Source organism: Schistocerca gregaria, chromosome 8, assembly GCF_023897955.1.
Source record: "Schistocerca gregaria isolate iqSchGreg1 chromosome 8, iqSchGreg1.2, whole genome shotgun sequence".
NCBI classification, from domain to species: Eukaryota; Metazoa; Arthropoda; class Insecta; order Orthoptera; family Acrididae; genus Schistocerca; species Schistocerca gregaria.
In genome coordinates, this window is record NC_064927.1 from 232,799,019 (window position 1) to 232,820,275 (window position 21,257).

Consider the following 21,257-nt stretch of genomic DNA (forward strand, 5'->3'; position numbering starts at 1 on the left):
AAAGCGGACCAGTAAGCCAATTCAGAGTCTCATTTCCCCTTGTCATCACCATATCTAACCTCCTTAGTCTGACATCCACATCTTTCTGTTCTGGCTCCAGCCATAGGGACGATAATAATCTCAAATTCATAAATTTTTCCGTTTCACTTCTCTAAGCAGCCACTCACGTAATAAAGTCGGCTGACCAAAAATCTGGCTTCACGTCTAATTTGACAGGAGCTTATAAAAGTGTGCAGACGATCTTTGTTGTGTTTTGCCATAGTGAACAGGAACTTATAATGTATAACAGAAACGCTGTAGTTCATATACTGACAGACCGTAGGACACGACTTCGAGTGTGAACATCTGCATAACTTGTTAGGAATAGATCGGTACCAAAGCAAGTTCAAATGGCTCGACTAGAATCTCAGCTACTGAGAAAGTACCCACGTATGGTTTTGTCAACAGGGATATGCGAAAGATGTATTCGGACAAGAGCAGACGAACTGCAAACTGTCCAGCCTTCAGCACCACACTGGCGACCAAAGTATGTAATACTCGGTATTCAATACGACGCAAATTCATCTGCAGAGATACTCGCGATAAGTAATCGGTCCAAGGTTGATGATTATATTCTGAAGTAAGGACTGCTGCCGAAAATGGGGTTTTCCATTAATCAAGGGAAAGATAACTTCTTAATGAGAAAAATAAAATGTGCTCATGCGCTTAACATGGCATAAGCACTTAATCACAAGCCTGTCTGACAAAAGTACACGACTCTCATGAAGGCCACTGTTGTGTGTAGAGTGATAAACGCGACCTTCGCATTCTGAGCATTACTGTTATCTATGACATCTGTCTATAATTATCAGCAAGGCCAAATCGCTTAAATATATTGTGAACACCACTTATTCAAAGATACTTATGTAAGTAATACTGATCAAGACAACAAAATTCTGTCGCTTTGGAGAACGGAAAATTGTAAAAAAAAAGATCAATAAATACTGTATAATATCCACCAGGATTGCATTCATTGGTAAATAATGTTAGTATTAAATGAAGATAAGGAACTACACATTTCCATTTGTTGTGGGGTCACGATCTCGCAGAAATTTCTTTATATTCGCCATCTTCTGTCTTATTTATTGTAGTATCCATTATTGCAATTTCGGCTTTAAAGTAATTTTGAAATCATTAAAGGTTATATCACTATTTGTTTGCAGTTCATCTAAATTTTTATATGTTTTTGCTTTAAAATATTGGCACATTGGTACTATATTTACTGTAGATGTAAAGTAAAGTGTTCTATACTGGAAACTGACGTTATTTACAATGTATGTGAGTAATGAATGTAAAATACTAAGCAAATTGTTTATTACGTCAAATAATTTTCTGATGACAATTGGCATTTAAAATTCTTTGTGCGTGTAAACTATTCATGTTGATGCAAATTTGACAGTTGTATGAAATGGTCACGCTTAGGAACAATGTAAGAAAGAGGTGTTTTGTAAAGGCCAGCGTGCTTTTGTTTGAAACGACAGTGGCTCCGGGGAGTGGAAAACGTGGCAAGGGCGAACTGATGCGCTACCTAGGCCAGGCGCGGGAAGTAAATCACACAGTCTCTAGGCAGCAGTGATTGAGGAAATACCTTTGTGGAGCAGGAGAAGCTTTGCCTGCAAGAAGAGAAATTGAGCGCATACTGCAAGATACTTGCAGGCCGTACTATGGAAGTGTAGCCTCTATGATTATACGCCACACCCAAGCCTACAAAAATGGTGCAAATGGCTCTGAGCACTATGGGACTCAACATCTGCGGTCATCAGTCCCATAGACTTAGAACTACTTAAACCCAAGGACATCACACACATCCATGTCCGAGGCAGGATTGGAACCAACGACCGTAGCAGCAGCGGAGTTCCGGACTGGAGCGCCTAGAGCCGCTCGGCCACTGCGGCCGGCCCCAAGCCTATAGCGACCAGATAAAATTTATTTGTATTTTACTTTTTTACATCGTGAACTATTAATTTAAACTGTGTTTTAATAATCATTCTTGAACTTTAAAGAAACTGGTTCACTCTGTTATTTCAACCTAATCGTACCCCTATCTTGGGTTCCTTCCTTGTGTTCGATTAATCAGAGTATCCTGTTTTACAGACTTACGAAGTGCCAAGTTAATATAAAGAGGCACCATTAACATTGTTTTTGTGTAAATAATGAGAACGTTTTCTTGACTAGTGCAAAGTGCTACAGTAGAAGTTGGCTTACGTAAAATTCAGTCACAGTGAAGCAAAGTTATTAAAATCTATTAAATGAATATACGGAATTAGTTCAAAGAGTAAAAGCCTTTGAAAGTAAATTCCTGTAAGAAAGATATTTTCTACAAGTGAAATGTTCAGTATAAAAAGTGTGGCTTCAATATCTCAGTATTTTAGTATTTAAGTTTTGTGATTGTGGGAAGTGTTTTTCTAAAGGTCCCGCCTGACCAAATCTTTTTAGCTTCCTTGAAGCTATCTACTGGGCTTTTTCTGTTATAAAAACGTAATGTATAAGGATGTAGTCCAACATTGTTTAAGTGGAGTAATATTTATTTGAAGACCCAAATGAAACAGTAGCAAGAAAGTAGGCAAATTTTATACTTCTGCTTTTCTAATACGTTACTGTTGATTTAATTGGCTGGATAGGCTGGAAACCATTATTACATGTTTTAAAGCACTAAATGAATTTGGAACTTTGTTGTCCTAGATTCAGTATACTGCGTTCCTATCTAAGCGCTGTGTAAGATCTTAGGAAAAGAACTAAATAGTCTGATTTACTTATCCATTAGACATAACACACGGTTAAATCCTGCTAAAAGGTAATTCTATTGATTAGCTTTTCCTACTAACAGGACTATCCTCCCATAGTGTACATTACTTGGAAACTAAACTACCTTTAGTAAGAGGGTTACACGTGGCATCAGATAGACTGGGTTTTCTGTTACTTAGGTAAAAGAATACTAATTTACGATACTAGTGGCAGGGTTATAAGGTGGTGTGCTTTTAGCAGCGGTCACCACTTGAAAATTAAATAAGGATGAAACTCCAATAGTGGATATCGTAATAAGAAGTACAGTCGATGGTGGTTATGAAATCATTTAAGAAAAGAAAGTCGTTTAATACCACACATAATTCTAATTTATTAAGGGGACGTCTAAGAACGCATTGCTTTCAATTTTGAGTTTCATCTAATCCTACCTGTTGTAGTAGAAACATATGTCGGTACACTCTGACCAATGATAAAAAATAAAGTATATAAATTGTCAGTTAATATTAAAATAATAAGCGTAAAAACCCTCTTTGAGATGCACGTTTGTAAATATAACTAAATGAATAATTAAGAAGTTAGCATTCAACTTCTCGGCTGGTTTCATTGTCAGAAGCACACACAAGTACTGCTCACACTAGTACTTAACAATGTGTATGTGAAATAGAGGGTGAATGTTTGTAATTCACCACCCAAGATGAGCAATTTACTAGTGCTACTCACATTACAATATGGCGTAAATAGTTGCCAATCGCATATTCATTTGACGCCTCTAGTTCTCAAAGACGAAGTGGGTATTTTCTCACATAATTTTAGGTCTACATTCTTCGTAACTATGTAATACGAACAAAAAAAGGTTAAATCATTATGAGAAAAACAAATTTAAAAAATTTATTTGGTGTTAATGGAGTTTTACCAGTTCAGATGGCAAACGACATACAAACTTACCGTAGAGAGAAAGTGTTTCTAGCACTCGACGATTTATTTAAACGTTTTTTAATCTTCGACATACGAATTATAGATGTAGATAGTTAATCATGAAAATAATGGTACCCTGGAAGTACTGACAAATGAGTATATACAGCATCCGGACGCACGAAGTTAGGAAAGGCACGGAAAGACAATTGTCCACGTCGCTTACACATCTCCCAATATCCCCATTCACAATAATTTCGAATTTTTGAGCGGATTTCGAATTTAGGTGGGAAATTCAAAAAAATATGGGAATTTCAAAAATTGTGGGCGTTTCTTTGCCCCAGGGCTTTGCTAACGTCCAACACCACCTCCCATACGGGAACGGCCGGAAATTCAAAACAGTGACTCGTCCTTCTGGATAGAGAGCCCAAGTGCATCCCCTTACACATGGGCGGTGTCCAACTCCAAGAGAGGAAGCTTAGGTTAGAGTACTTTATTTATTTAAGGTGGGAAAGCTGAAGAACAGTTCTAATTATTAATTAATCATAAATATTGGGACTAGCTACACATTTATAATCACTGTGTTACACAAGGAGCGCCTAGAATCACAATACAGCCCAAAAATTGACAATTTCGTTCAAGTAGTCTTATCCTGTTGGGGAAAAAAAATTCACAATACCAGTCGAAACTAGAGACAGACATACTCACACTCTACATAAGATGATCCCTTCACCTACATGCTGGCGGTAAATAGGCTGCCGTGGAAGGTAATGTCTTTATTTTTGGCAAAAATGTGATGAGCTGTTGGTGTTGGACAGAGACGAGTTTCATAAGTGTATTACTGGTAAGCATACAGCTCAGGACTGTGTCTATCACTGATGTCGGAGCTCGCTACAGACGCCTCATACTGCATTGCTCCACAAACACACTGGTGTTCAAACTCCAATTAAACGGTGCTCTCTTTATTTTCCAACAACTTCATCCTTTTCCATTGCCTCCGAGAGGTTACCATGGTGTAGCTGTTGTGTAACTTGTACACAGAAATAGGGAACATGGCAACAAACCATCAATGCGGTGTTATTAAGGCCAGTAAACACTACCACAGTTTCGAAGTGCTTCACTTTTCTAATTCCAAATCGAAACCGTCGTGAAAAAATCTGCACTCGTGAATAGTGGGTCATAAAGAACGTTCTGGGAATTGAGAAAAATCTTTGTAATAACACACCTACCACAAAAACCACCCTAAACGATGGCGCAAAGAAAGAGGGACAGCAGCTGCTTGTGTGTACTCTTCGAAGTGCGGTCACGAACTAACCAGCATAGGGCTGTGTTATCTCTCCTCTTACCACGCCTCACCATGTGCCCCTTCACTGTAGGTAGGGATACTGGCTTGTTGTATCCTGTCGCTGATGGCCCACAAGGAGACCAACCTGGTGGCAGTAAAATACTGTCCCAGTCTATGGAAACCAGTCACAGATGGACAAAAGACTCTGGAACAGGACGCTGTTAAACGCATTTGTCGCAAAGACTGCACCCCCCCCCCCCCTCTTGGAACAGCAACGAAATTTTGGAGAAATCTCCAGAACGCTTGTTCTAACATCCGCTGCTGCCCTCCAACACCATCCATCACCCACCGCCAACTACCATAGCTGAGAGCAATCTTCAGCCCTCACCACCACACGACCTGCCCCAGCAAGGACAGCCTTCGGCCAGCCGCAATCGCAGCAGCCCTCCCAACGGAGCACGAGGCAGCGACCGCATGTTACTTGTCTAAAAGTGAAAATGCTTCGCACTCTCCCTGCCATGAACGACTGCTTCCACTGGCGTCCACTGTTCTGCGAGGAAAGACATTTCAGTGTAACAGTTATATTTAACATCAATGCACCTCTTATAAGCGAACATCTATTAAAAATACACAATCGTAATGCCAATGAAAAGCAGTCTTGTTTCCACGAAACTATGCCCAGTCCATTTTCCTTTAGTTTTATGTGCAAAATCGATATGCTTTGAAAGCATTCATCATATTCAGATTATAAATTGTCGTGCATGAAGGTATTACGTTCTTTTCAGACGATCGAATTATCAGTATAGAATGGCATTACACAGTTATTCTTTTACGTTCGACTGCCTGATACAGTTCGCATATCTCTTTCCCATTGCCTCCCGTTATTGTGTGATACCCAACAACGTGAAAAGAAAACTACAGCACTAATGCCGATTACTGCTGACCAAACTGCAGAGGTAAGAGCTCTATAACGATACACCTGACAGATGTAGTAACTTGTCTCACATCCACTATGTGTAAATTCTAAAAAACTTACACTATTTTGCTCTGAAAACTACCAATGACTGCTGAATGTACTTATTATTTCTAAACTTCCATAGGATAAAAAAAAGCAAGAACCGAGACTGAAAACAAGAGAATAAACATACAATGTAACGAACCGTCTATGTTAAGCGATTCCTTTCAGTTAGATGGACAAAATTACTTGGTTTGAGAGCACTAATGGCTTTCAAATCAGTGTCTGTCAATAAATTGTCATGCACATGGGTATTACAAACATTTCAGACATGTGAAATAAAATTACAGAATGCAGCCTTTCTCGCCATCTGTTCAGATGTTGGAAAAAGCACAATCATTTTGCGTTTGGCAACGAAAAGCTATAATTTAAGAGGATATGACAGGTCCTGTTTTACTGGTGCAATAGTATACCATGCTGACATATACAAAATGTATGAACCAAATTGTGAGAGCATACTCGTAATAGCACCTCATAATGTCACATAGCAGAGAACTCCATAAGATTCCATCGATACATCCGAAACAAATGCGGTACACATGCTGACATCTTACATTTTTGCTCCGTAACTCGCCTCTAGGGACCTGTGGAAAATTTCTGTCATCTGTACTTCAAGAAGACCACACCGAACAGACCATCATTCACAACAGCGTAAGGTTCTTGGGTTGTAATTTTGTAAGCAATTTGGTGACCACAGAAAAGTCTGTTTCATACAATCTACTAACATGTCGGCGAAAACATTGACATTTCTATGTTCCACAATGAACTATAATTAGAGGTAAGTATGAAATAATACAGGAATTGGGGTAATACATATTTTTAAATGAAGAATCGTGATGATAATAATACAGACAGTCACGATTGAACAAGAAAAGAAGCAGTCTATTTCTGTTAGTTCTGTCAGGAAAATCGATGTACTCTGAGAGCATTCTACATGTTCAAATTACAAATTTTCATGCACAGTAGCATTACATTTATTTCACACATATGAAATATCGATACAGATCAGCATCTACACAGTTATTTATTACATTCGAGAACATCCCTCATCGTTGTTCTGTAACATCCAGAGTAGGTAAAACGAAAACTCTGAACAATCTGCATCCCAACTTTAACCAGTCATACCACTCCTTGTGACAAACCTAACACCAACCTAAAATATTTTAGCACGTCTCTCTCTCATGTGATGTACGAAAAACAAATACCGTCTGCACGTTGACATCAGCCATATTACATATACACATACTGGTCTATTGGAGCAGGTGGCCAGTGATCAAAGTTGCTTGCACAGATCTGTGTAAAGTTTTGTCGCCTATACTAGAGGAAGACCATATCCCACAGACTATCGATCAAAAGAGAATGTTTCTGTGTTGTTCTCTCATAAACAGTTTGATACATTGTTTTCCTGTTGTAACACATCCGAGCTGTGTATGACTACAGCTTTGTACACCGTCATACATTTTCGTTTTCTACCGTAACTTCGAGGTCTGTGTCAACTGTTAAACTGATATTAACATGTTTCTATCCACTGATTGTCACAAAAAGCTGGACATCACAAGTTGTAAACTGTGCTGCTCCCACAAGATTCAGGATGGTAGAAATGAAACAAAGAGGTGATGTTTCTAATTGACAAAAATGTGGAAGACATTGCAACGTACAGAAACTGGAAGATTTTGAAGCATTGTGGAGTGTTTTAAAACAGGCTCTAAGGTGATGATCTATCTATTTAATCTCATTTTCCACAGTAACAGGATAGCAGATGCATTGGTGTTCTGTTTCGATGAGACCAAGAGCTTTTTTTTCTACAGATACAGTGCATTTGCCCTATTGTCTGTATATCTATGTCTATGTATGTGCTGCAGACGTGTACCTCGAGTATGATTGGAGCAGAATTGTCTTCGCTGAAGTGCAGTTACGTATTCAGCCAGTGCCAGCAATAGTAACAGTCTCCATTAATACTGATGGGATTTCAGCAGAGAAGGAAGAAATACTGAATGACACATGCGTGAACCGAATGACCATCGACAGTGGATGAATGGGAAGAAACTTGCGGTCAGGAGACCTAATGAGTAATATTGGAGTACAGTTTTCACAAAACTGGACACTTACGTGCCGTGTGCAGGTGTGATTTGTGTAGGCGACATGAGGAAATCCTAACAGCGAAAATTCAATCTTGCGCTATTACATCTGTCTCCAAGCCACCTAACAAGAAATTACAGGACCTTGCCATTTTGACTGTCATCCAACAATGTCCTACAAAGCTGGTCATGGGTGACTTTAATTGACATTGTACTTCTTGGGAATATAAGGACATAGACACAAACAGCAAAAACCTAGAAGACTTTGCTGGATGCAAGGGTATAAAAATAATACATGACGCAGAGTTGCACTATTGCTTAAAAAGTGGACGATGGACGAGGAGCTACAACTCAGCTACAATTTTTGCCTCCGAACATATTACACGCCAAATCAAGAAGTATAATGAGGAAGTGTTCCCAAGAACACAACACCGTGCTTTTATGTGTATCGTAGTAGCAGTGATTAAACCAGAAAAAGTTGTATTAAGAATACAGATTAATTTCGCAAACACTCAGTAGAATCAGTTTTCACAGAAATTGGATGAAGAAAACATAAAAATCAGACCTGATCCAGAAAATGATGGAGCTCTTGTCCAGTTACTAACGAACGTCTCTCGTAAACACATCGCAAGAAGCTGTTCAACTGTACACTTACCTGACTAAAGAGATATAAACAGTTCTTCAAACCGATCCATTCTCATAAGAGACAATATAAACAGGAGAAAAAACTATCCATGCCCTATGAACATTTCGAACAGAAACTTTGAAAGTATGGACATGAAACGCAGTAGTTGATAAACCTTGAAATTATTGAGAAACCTTAACGGTGATCCTGCAGTGTCGCCCACAGCAGTGAGTATGGTCACCCTTGACCAAATAGCACACCAGCTGTTGCTAAACGCCAAAACCATGAAAAGGTGAGAAGTAACATATCTCAACGATGTGAAGAAAAGAAAGGTCAACTTGATTCATACACTCCTGGAAATGGAAAAAAGAACACATTGACACCGGTGTGTCAGACCCACCATACTTGCTCCGGACACTGCGAGAGGGTTGTACAAGCAATGATCACACGCACGGCACAGCGAACACACCAGCAACCGCGGTGTTGGCCGTCGAATGGCGCTAGCTGCGTAGAATTTGTCCACCTCCGCCGTCAGTGTCAGCCAGTTTGCCGTGGCATACGGTGCTCCATCGCAGTCTTTAACACTGGTAGCATGCCGCGACAGCGTGGACGTGAACCGTATGTGCAGTTGACGGACTTTGAGCGAGGGCGTATAGTGGGCATGCGGGAGGCCGGGTGGACGTACCGCCGAATTGCTCAACACGTGGGGCGTGAGGTCTCCACAGTACATCGATGTTGTCGCCAGTGGTCGACGGAAGGTGTACGTGCCCCTCGACCTGCGACCGGACCGCAGCGACGCACGGATGCACGCCAAGACAGTAGGATCCTACGCAGTGCCGGAGGGGACCGCACCGCCACTTCCCAGCAAATTAGGCACACTGTTGCTCCTGGGGTATCGGCGAGGACCATTCGCAACCGTCTCCATGAAGCTGGGCTACGGTCCCGCACACCGTTAGGCCGTCTTCCGCTCACGCCCAAACGTCGTGCAGCCCGCCTCCAGTGGTGTCGCGACAGGCGTGAATGGAGGGACGAATGGAGACGTGTCGTCTTCAGCGATGAGAGTCGCTTCTGCCTTGGTGCCAATGATGGCCGTATGCGTGTTTGGCGCCGTGAAGGTGAGCGCCACAATCAGAACTGCATTCGACCGAGGCACACAGGGCCAACACCCAGCATCATGGTGTGGGGAGCGATCTCCTACACTGGCCGTACACCTCTGGTGATCGTCGAGGGGACACTGTATAGTGCACGGTACATCCAAACCTTCATCGAACCCATCGTTCTACCATTCGTAGACCAGCAAGGGAACTTGCTGTTCCAACAGGACAATGCACGTCCTCATGTATTCCGTGCCACCAACGTGCTGTGTTCTAGAAGGTGTAAGTCAACTACTCTGGCCAGCAAGATCTCCGGATCTGTCCCCCATTGAGCATGTTTGGGACTGGATGAAGCGTCGTCTCACGCGGTCTACACGTCCAGCACGAACGCTGGTCCAACTGAGGCGCCAGGTGGAAATGGCATGGCAAGCCGTTCCACAGGACTACATCCAGCATCGCTACGATCGTCTCCATGGGAGAATAGCAGCCTGCATTGCTGCGAAAGGTGGATATACACTGTACTAGTGCCGACATTGTGCATCCTCTGTTGCCAGTGTCTATGTGCCTGTGGTTCTGTCAGTGTGATCATGTGATGTATCTGACCCCAGGAATGTGTCAATAAAGTTTCCCCTTCCTGGGACAATGAATTCACGGTGTTCTTATTTCAATTTCCAGGAGTGTAGATGGAAAACTGTGAACTGCTTTTCATTGGATGAAAAGTAGCCAGTCGCAGGTTCGAATCCTACCTCGGGCATGGATGTGTGTGCTGTCCTTAGGTTAGTTAGGTTTAAGTAGTTCTAAGTTCTAGGGAACAGATGACCTTAGAAATTAAGTCCCATAGTGCTCAGAGCAGTTTTGATGAAAAGTAACAAAGCTGCAGGCTTGGACAACATGAGATCAGGGCAAATAAAGAACTTTTGTGATCTAACTATCAAATGGATACTGACCACTTAGAAGGATAATCCCAAAAAATCAGACGCAAGGCAAAAATGGTGGCATTGTTTAAGCCGGGCAAAAAACCGAATAACCGGAAGAACTTCAGACCTGCATTACTTTTGTGCCATCTGTTTAAATTTCTGGAGAGAAGGGCCTTACATGTAATTCCTGAGTCTGTTGACAGGAAGGTCATTCACGACCACTCAGCTTTCAGGCCTGGAAAGTCATGTAATACCGTAATCAAATATTTAATTTAACTCAGCACTTCGAGGGAGGATGTGAAAGAAAGCAGGAGTTGACATTATGGATCTAACAGCTGCTTATGATAGCGTGAATCATAAGAAACTAACAAAGAAGCTATACACAATAGCTGAGGACTACAGTGTGGCGCAGTTTTATCAGATCCTGCTGCAGAACAGACAGCTTTTTGTCGCACTAAATGACAAAAAAGAGTCAGTCAAGACTGCAGAAGAATAGCCTTCCACAAAGACATGTGCAGTATACAGTATTATATAACATCCGTACGAGTGATCAACCACTCAACAGTGGACGCACCTCCCCTATCTATACAGGAGGCACAGCTGTCGCTACTCAGTGAGTGACATTTGAAAAGTCACTTGAAACTAAATCCAGATAAAATTCAAGTGTGTGCGTTCCACCTGCGCAGTAAGGAGGCAAGGAAAAGCTGAACATCACCAGAAAAGAAAGTATTCTAAATCACTGACTCCATCAAAGGTACATAGATTTAAAGTTGGTTCATGCATCTACCTAAAAACGACACTGTACAGACACGAAACAGAAGATGTGTACCAGGAGCAACTTATCGACAGGTTGAAAAACACCACATGGGGCGCGCAGCATCCACCGAACATTTGCACTTCCTCTGTGTTCCTGCTGCGAAGTACGACGCACCAGTCTAAAGAAACCCTAAACGCGCTACACAAGTTGATGTGGCTCTTGAGGAGACAGGCGGCGTTGTCACCAAACCTAATCAAGAACTTTTCAGTCATGTAGCACATCCAGAGGTCTGAAGACAAACAGCAGCAGCAAATGAAAAGAGGAAGATAGAAACAGGTCCAAGGCACCCACTGTTCGGAATTCACGCTTTTCCATCACGACTGAAATCCGGAAAAAGTTTCTTACAGCAACACTAATTGCAACTTTAGCAGAAGCCCGCCGAACTGAGCGATGGAGGGCTAAGGCTCCTGGAGAATTCTGGACAACAGAAGAGAAGCTGCCGACAGTATGCTATTTCCAATACTGGTCTTGGAGGACCCTCAACACATTGAGGGCAGAGATGACGAGTTACATGAATAATTTGTCAGTGACGATGAATTTTGTGATGTGAGACAATGAAAGACTCTTTTCGGTTCATAATAATATGAGCAAACCTTGTGACATAGAAGACTTGCGTGCAGCGAATGACAGTACCGTTTTGGTTGCCGAACACTGGTCTCATAAAGTGTGAAATTCTGTGCAATTAATATTTCATCGTAATTTTAGGTTATATGCGTTTCAGTGCTCTTTGGACTCGGATAAATAATCTGATATGGTACGACTGAGATTTGTGAACCATATTTCAGACGGCAAAACATTCCTTGACGCATATGCGGACTCTGCCCATAATTTATTGATAATGAAATACAAATTACAACTGAAGAAAAAGCAGAAAAATAGGAACTTCAGAAGTTGGTACTTGAATAAACTGAAAGAGTAAGAGGTTGTTAAGACTTTCGAAGAGAGAGTTAGGGAACGAACAATACGAACAGGAGGAGAAATACAGTAGAAGATTATAGGGTAGCTGTCACAGAGGAATTAATAAAAGCAGTTGAACAGCAAATATTCAAAAAGATAGGACCCGGCATATAGTCTCGGATAATACGTAAGATAATGAGTATAACTGTGAAAAGAAGAAAATATAAAACGGTAGCAAGTGAAGCAGCGAAAGGGGAATATAGACGTCTAAAATTAGACTACCCCGGTACTGAGGAAAGAATGTAAAGCTGTAAGATGGAAGGAATATACAGATGGGTCACACAAGAAAATTACAGATAGGGAAGAGACAGTAAACGAAAGCAAGATGTAAGATTTGGTACTGTGACAAGACTTTGACAAAGCAGTGAAAGATCTAAGTCGAAACAAGGCCGCTGAAGTAAACATCACTCCCTCAAAACGGTTGAGTTGGGAGATCCAGCATTGACAAAACTATTCCACCTAATATGCAAAACACACGAAACAGCTGAATTACCACCGGACTCCAAGAAGAACGTAATAATCCCAATTCTAAAGAACTCAAGTCCAGACAGGTGTGAATATATACCCCATTGTCATCCCGGCCCACTCCTGGCGTAATGGTATGAGGTACCATTTGGTACACAACTCGGTTAACTCTGGATTGCATAAAACATAATCTGGGCAGCGGCTATTATACAGGATGAGTTCCTAACACTTGCACAGCAAATATTGCGGAAATGGAAAGTGCTGTCGATTTGCGGATTTCAAAGAAAGTCTTAGTAGCCACGGTTCGTATTATTAGCCAATAAACAGATTATAATAATACGTAGTAAGTGTATTTTTGCATGGAGAGCTGCATCAAACCAGTCTCAGGACTGAAGACCACAACAACAACAACAAAATGTATTTTTTTGCAGTTATATAGTTTTTCAGTGGAGCAATGCCTATTGACATTAACAAATTAAAGTAGGATAAATTAGAATGTCAGTGGGGTTTGTTGCAGGATTCTAGAGTGAGCCATTTACGAGATTTGCAAAGTTTCCACATCGTTATTTATTTGTACCATTCATTCTGCGTAGTTCCTAGGTACAATGTTGTTGTATTTGCTTACAGTGTGCTCGTATGTTATTGTTGAGTGCATTGCGACTTACTAGTCAGTTAGTAAGTGACGGTCCAAGCAAAATGTCTCTAAGCACTATGCGACTTAACATCCGAGGTCATCAGTCCCGTAGACATAGAGCTACTTAAACCTAACTAACCTAAGGACACCACACACATTAATGCTCGAGCAGGATTCGAACCTGCGGCCGTAGCAGCAGCGCGGTTCCGGACTGAAGCGCCTAGAACCGCTCGGCCACACGGCCAGCTATGGTCCAAGCCGCAGGTCATGTGTGAACGATAGGATTTACCAACGCAGAAAAAGCCGACGTGCTCATGGTGCATGGAGAGGGTAGGAAGAATGCAGTTCGTTCTTCTACGGAATATGCGGCAAGATATCCCGATAGATGTCAACCATCCTGGCAGTTATCTGTAAACCTCTTGAGTCAGTTCCGTGAAACTGGTGGCGTAACATCTAGACAGCGTAACAGAAGGAAGCAAGTGACGGTAGGAGATGGTGAGCTTAATGTTCCTCCTATCACATCATCTTCCACTGATGCTAGAAGACGTTCCTCTTCACACAAGAAGGAACCTGTGGTACCCACATGGTGGCAGTCCACCCCATAGTGCACGAAGAACTACAGCATATCTTCACGCATTGTTTCCAAATCGTAGGACCTGTTACCCGGATTTGACACCTATAGACTTTTTTCTGTGAGCAAAGCTGAAAGGCATTGTTCCAGTTAAAAGAGTGCATATTTGCACAAAAATATAGTTCCTAAGTATTATTAATCTATTTATTGGTTGAAAATACGAGCCCCTGGCTAGCAATCCATTCTGTGAAAATGTCATATCATTAGCGCTTCCCATTCCCGCAATATTTGCGGTGCAGGATTCAGGAGATTCACTCTGTATACAATGATGAGCCAAAACACTATTGCCACTGCATAATAAAGCCCAAACAGTTCATGCAATTCAATCATCAGTCAAACCGCAGTAGAGCAAACCAGAGTTGAAATCTGACCTTCACTGAACTTCTGCTTTCGTGTATTGTACCACAGTATCTGTCAACAGAGATAAAAAGACCCTATGCTTCAAGGACAGTTCTTATTTGTTTTGCAACTCCTTCAGCTCCTGATAAACGAGGAAAAATGTTATCACCCAGTGGTCGTCAACGGAGGCTTGGTACTAATGAACTCCATCGATATCCGTTTTTCCCCCTCGCACAGAAGACTGAGGACTGCCTGCAGCCGAGCTTCCAGCACTTTCTTCGGAATCTGTATCACACACATGCTCTTCATTATTATTTTCACTATCCATCAGCTCCTCTTCATCATCTGTGTATTCCCTCCATCTTACAGCTTTACATTTTGCCAATGGAGAGAAGTCTTCCGAAGTAAGAGTGATTTCAGGTGTGCCGCCTGGGAGTGTAGTACAACCGTTGCTATTCACAATATACATAAATGAGCTTGTGGATAACATCGAAAGTTCACTGAGGCTTTTTGGGGATGATGTTATAGTATATAGAGATGTTGTAACAATGGAAAATTGTACTGAACTGCAGAAGGATCTGCAACGGATTGACGCATTGGGCAGGGAATGGCAATTGAATCTCAATGTAGACAAGTGTAAAGTGCTGCGAATACACAGAAATAAAGATCCTTTATCATTTTGCTACAATGCAGCAGGTCAGCAACTGGAAGCAGTTAATTCCATAAATTATCTGGGAGTAGGCATTAGGAGTGATTTAAAATGGAACGATCACATAAAGTTGATCGTCGGTAAAGCAGATGCCAGACCGAGATTCATTGGAAGAATCCTAAGGAAATGCAATACGAAAACAAAGGAAGTAGGTTACAGTGCACTTGTTCTCCCACTGCTTGAATACTGCTCACCAGTGTGGGATCCGTACCAGATAGGGTTGATAGAAGAGGTAGAGAAGATCCAACGGAGAGCAGCACGCTTCGTTACAGGATCGTTTAGTAATCGCTAAAGCGTTACGGAGATGATAGATAAACTCGAGTGGAACACTTTGCAGGGGAGACGCTGTAACCCGGTACGGACTTTTGTTGAAATTTGGAGAACATCCCTTCACCGAGGAGTCAAGCAGTATATTGCTCCCTCCTACGTACATCTCGCGAAGAGACCATAAGGATAAAATCATCTAGATTAGAGCCCACACAGACGCATACCGACAATCCTTCTTTCCACGAACAATACGAGACTGGAATAGAAGGGAGAACTGATAGAGGTACTCAAAGTAGCCTCCTCCAGACACCATCATTTGGCTTGCGGAGTATGGATGTAGATGTAGATGTCGAAGGTCTACTTCCACACCTACAATATTTTCAATATCCGCCATTTCATTCAAACTACAATCCGTAACAGTTGCAACCACGTTATTGAACAACACTGTTTTAACTGAAATCTAAAAATGTATATCGTACTTCGTTTTATGGAGCTAAATTCAGTTAATTCACAGAAAATGGAAAGCAGGACTAATAAGAAATTATTACTTACTGTGCACACAAGAGTCAATGTAACCCTGTGAGAAATATGACGTTGATTTGTACAGAAGCTAAGTACTGTACTCATTGCACGTCTGATAACTTGTCTATTATTATTACAGACTTGATTTACGTGGCCGTTGCAGCAATGCCAGTGTCACATTGCACACGAGCCAGCGTAACAAGAATATGCAAGGTATAGCTGCCCCAGGTATACACACGGAGAGCTATCAGGGTTGTCCAGAAAGTAATGCACCGCATTTGTTTCTTCAACAAATGTTTATTGAACATAATGAGAATTACATACCTTATTTTTCCACGTAGCCTCCACCCCATTCTATGGACTTTCTGCAGCGCGAAATAAAGGTGTGTATGCCCTGTTGGTACCAAAGCTCGCCTTGGTGGCAGAGCCAGTGTGTCATTGTCTGTATCACATCCTCATCGTCCTCAAAATGTCTTACACGAATGGCATCCTGTATCGGCGAATGAGAACATCAGCATGCTGCAACATGTCAACTGCGACTGCGGTGGATGGTCTCATAGACCGCTGCAAATCCGTCGAACCGCCTTCTAATGACCTCAGCGATTAACAAGTGCTCCATAGACTTGGCACACAGTTTATTTCTGTGCAATGAGAAATCCAATGACGACAAGTAGTTTATAAAGTGGACCACCTACAGATGCCATTTTGAAATTGTCCTGCTTGAGGCGGTCAAAAATGGTTAAATGGCTCCGAGCACTGAGGTCATCAGTCCCCTATAACTTAGAACTACTTAAACCTAACTAACTTAAGGATATCACACATATCCATGCCCGAGGCAGGATTCGAACCTGCGACCGTAGCGGTCGCGCGGTTCCAGACTGTAGCGCCTAGAACCGCTCGGCCACTCCGGCCGGTTTGGGGCGGTCACTCCTGAGACTTCTGCATACTTAGCGTTTTGCATTCGTAGCATTGTTCTTCGGCTGAGAAAAAAAAATGCGGTGCATTACTTTCTGCGCAAACCTCGTACATATAGAGTGTTGACCTGATCAGTAAGTTCTTCGGTATTGTCACCTGTTGAAAACCTCTGGTCACGGATCGCCGAGAGACTGGTATATCAGCAGTAGCAACTTATGTGATTGATGATCTGTATCATAGCGTAGAGTCATCGTGGAGTGCTCGTAACTGTCACGCAAGCTCCATTCACCTCGATTCCAAGCTAGTTTAGAACATTTGGTGCTGCCAGAGGCGGCAGAAATGTAGCTGCCAGATTATTCACTCGGATGCCATTAGAAGAATCAACTCTGATACGTCGAAAAAAAATTATCTCATGTTTATTAGAATCATAAAAACCAGACTTCACTGAAAAACAGACTGTTGCGTAATATTCTTTCAAGCACAGCACATCACATTAGTAACAGTAAGGTAACTTCAGGAGCTACTCTTCGTTGCAAATAAACGAACGAGACCTACAGGCTCGATTCTTGAAGAAAACACAGCACACGAAATGAAGTACATTTTTCGTGGACACAACTGCGCGTAGTTGCCGCGCGGGGTAGCCGCGTGGTCTGGGGCGTCTTGTCACGGCCCGCACGGTTCCTCCCGTCAGAGGTTCGAGTCCTCCCTCGGGCATCGGTGTGTGTGTCGTCCGTAGTGTAAGTTAGTTTAAGTAAGTAGTGTGTAAGCTTAGGGACCGATGACCTTAGCAGTTTGGTCCCATAAGGCCTTGCCACTAATTTCCAATTTTACTACGCATAGTTTACTACTCATGACTTGATGCCTGACAGTTGCAGTGAGCTGGGCGAGGTAGCTTAGCTTGCTAGCCTCAGCCTGTCACGTAAAACGATACTGTAAACGTCTCTACGGCAATATCTCCCCGTTGTCGCAGCTCAGTGGACGGCTACTGGTTTCGCCTGCACTTTTCAAAGTTGGCAACAGCGCTTCGAGCAGTCAGCACTGCGTGCTCCTTACGCCATCTCAGTTGCGGTGTATGTAACTTCAAACCAATTATAAACCATCTCCTTTCTGCAAGAAGTCCTTCAGCAGTACATCACCAATTTTTCTACTTGAGAATAATCTTTGTATGGACAGCAAACAACATAACCAAAAGAGTATAGGCTGCGCTAAAATTAATATTCCGATGTGTCTGAAACGGTTGGATTGTATGAGTACGTGTCATTACTTGAAGTTGCGTGTGTTCTTTCACTGTGCGGTTCTCATGGAGCAAAAGACAGATGCTTCTTGTGGATTATGAGGAGCGGCAGGAAAACAAACAAACGGATCACGGAACTGAATTTATGGGAAGAAGAATTATGACTGCATTTAAAATGAAGTTGCCGTCATACACGACATTCCTTTCCGTGAGCAACCGAACGTTATTTAGAACAAGCACACAGTCAAGATACATGTAAAGAATGTTTACTACTACTGTACGTAATTTCCTATTATTAACGTAGCTGTATTTGATGTTTCATGTCGTGCATGCGGAGGATGCATTATTTTTAAAAATAAAATGTTCAAATGGCTCTGAGCACTATGGCACTTAAAATCTGAGGTTATCAGTCCCCTAGAACTTATAACTACTTAAACCTAACTAACCTAAGAACATAACACACAACCATACCCGATGCAGGATTCGAACCTGCGACCGTAGCGGTAGCGCGGTACCAGACTGAAGCGCCTAGAACCGCTAGGCCACTGCGGCCGGTTTTAAAAATAAAAACTAAACCGAATGTGCTTGCGGAAAATGTACTAAAAGCGAGTTAATTTATGTCTGTCAAGTCTCTCTTTGAGGTGAATGTTATCTGTCACTACAAAAAAATTACTCTAGTCGGGAGACATCACTCTAATAAAGATTAACACTACCTGAAAACTTGATAATTTCTTTCTCGCTAATAAAATAATCCTTAAATTACTTCAGATATACCGTATGCTGCAGGTATACCACTCATTAAGGAATGGATCCTGTAGAATGGTGGTCGTCAAACTGTTATTCTCGAGAGCAAATACATTGTTTGGCGGCTCCTCGTTTCGAGTACGTACCCATCCTATTATTAATTAGTAACCTACATATTTTATTAAGTTATGAGTCCCGTTGACTATAGTGGAGCCTATGTAAGTAAATCTCTGACAGTTACGGTGGGCTGGGCGACACACAGCTTCGTGCATGTACGTCAACCACTCACATAACGCGATTTTGTAAGGCTCTCTACGGAAATATCACAGTTCTGTTTCAGCTACGACTATATAGACGACTATTGCTTTCGCTTGCAGCCGTTAGCGATACGCACCTGACAGCTGGTACAAGTTGTTAGCTGTCAGAAAGCTTTCTATAAAGACTGCACAGTAATGGCAATAATGGTGTGGTAAGGCCGGTATTACATTGTCATATTTCTTTGTCAAAGTTGATACATCAAATATTTATGTCAAAGAAATTTGATGGTGTAGCAGTCGAAATTGTCAAATCTCCCTTTTTGTGGAATAAATATGATCAAATCTAGGGCCTCACCGTACATTTCATCATGGAAGTCGTTCGTGTGCTCAGTCCGGAACAGCGCGACTGCTACGGTCGCAGGTTCGTATCCTGCCTCGGCCATGGATGTGTGTGATGTCCTTAGGTTAGTTAGGTTTATGTAGTTCTAAGTTCTAGGGGACTAATGACCACAGATGTTAAGTCCCATAGTGCTCAGAGCCATTTGAACCATTTTTTCGTTCGTCTTCTGTTCAATGCAATGTGACATGTAACCGCTTGGAGCGGTGCCATCGCTACAGCTATGTCACGTCTCTGTAGTGTGTTTATAAACATTGCTTCAAGGTTTATGTGTTCCTTCGACTCCTTTTTTTTAATAAACTTACTTCGAATAGGGTGGTGGATGAGCAAGGGGCCCTGTGTATGCTATTAATTTGTGTTAATGGGAAGATGGAATATGGTGCAGGCGACTTCATGTCCACAATCACGGCTACACACATCCACCTCTAGATTTGAAAACATCCAGGAAGGTTTCCAGCACGCCGGAATAGAGGAGGGGATCACACTCGAAAATAAAAATTCTTTCATATCTCTCCATTCTTCTTTGTCTGTTTTTGAACTCTGGATGCCACAAGTTAAAAGGCGCTTCACCTGTTACGTACTTTTTATTAATTACATATTTTTTGATCACTAAATACATTAATTAAAATATTCCAAACTAAAATTGTTCTTGTTACCCATATTGTGAACTAAACATTTATTTACATTCACATATTCCCCTTTCAGTGCTTCATAAATCGCTTCAGACGTTTCTTGAATTATTTTGGTTAATGTGCAACGTGATATTCGAGTGCTGTGTTGGAAACTGGAGCAGCTCTCTCCTGCATCAAAAAATCACAGTGTCAAAATTTGCTTGCCTTCTCCACATAAAGCGTTTCTCGATAGAGTGTTCTTTTTTGTAATATGAGAAGCCACTTGGCTTAGCAGATACTGAAATACACTTTCACCCATTCGTAAGCATCCATTCCTAAGCACTTTTTGTATTAAAACTTCCTGCACTTGCAGCTCTCTTCACAAATTTTGTTGAATGCTTTTATTATCTCGACGTAATACCCATGGTTTAATCCAAGGATGATTCCTTTTTTCCCAACAATTTTCTTCCAGATACACACAATGCAACTGTGGTAATAGAATCTGCAGCGTGTAGTAAAAAGTTATTGTCCGCCATCTTGAAATTTGACGAAAAACTTGACGACAGTGTAATACCCCTTTCCAGTGCACCGTCAAAGATCTTTGGCAAAGAAATAATAATATTTGATCATATTTATTCGCCAAAGATACGAGGTGTGACAATAAAGTAATGAGAATGATGTGAAAAGAATGTTGCATACCGTTTTAGTCAAGTTTAGTGTTGTCTCCTTCAGAGTAGCTCCCTTCTGATTGGACACACTTTTTCCAGTGCTTCTGTTATTGATGGTAACATTTCTGGAACTCATCTTCTATAATATCCTCCAATACCCCCGTCACAGCTTTTTGGACATCTTGTGTTGTTTGAACATGGTGTCCCTTGCCCGTCGTTTTGACACTTGGAAACAGAAAAAAGTTGCACGGAGCGATAGCTCGTGAATAGGGTGACAGTGGTAGTACTGAAATTTGTTTTGGGGTTAGAAATGGCTGTACTGACAGAGATATTTGGGTAGCATTTTTGCACAAATCTTTCTCATACCAAGATCTTCAGTT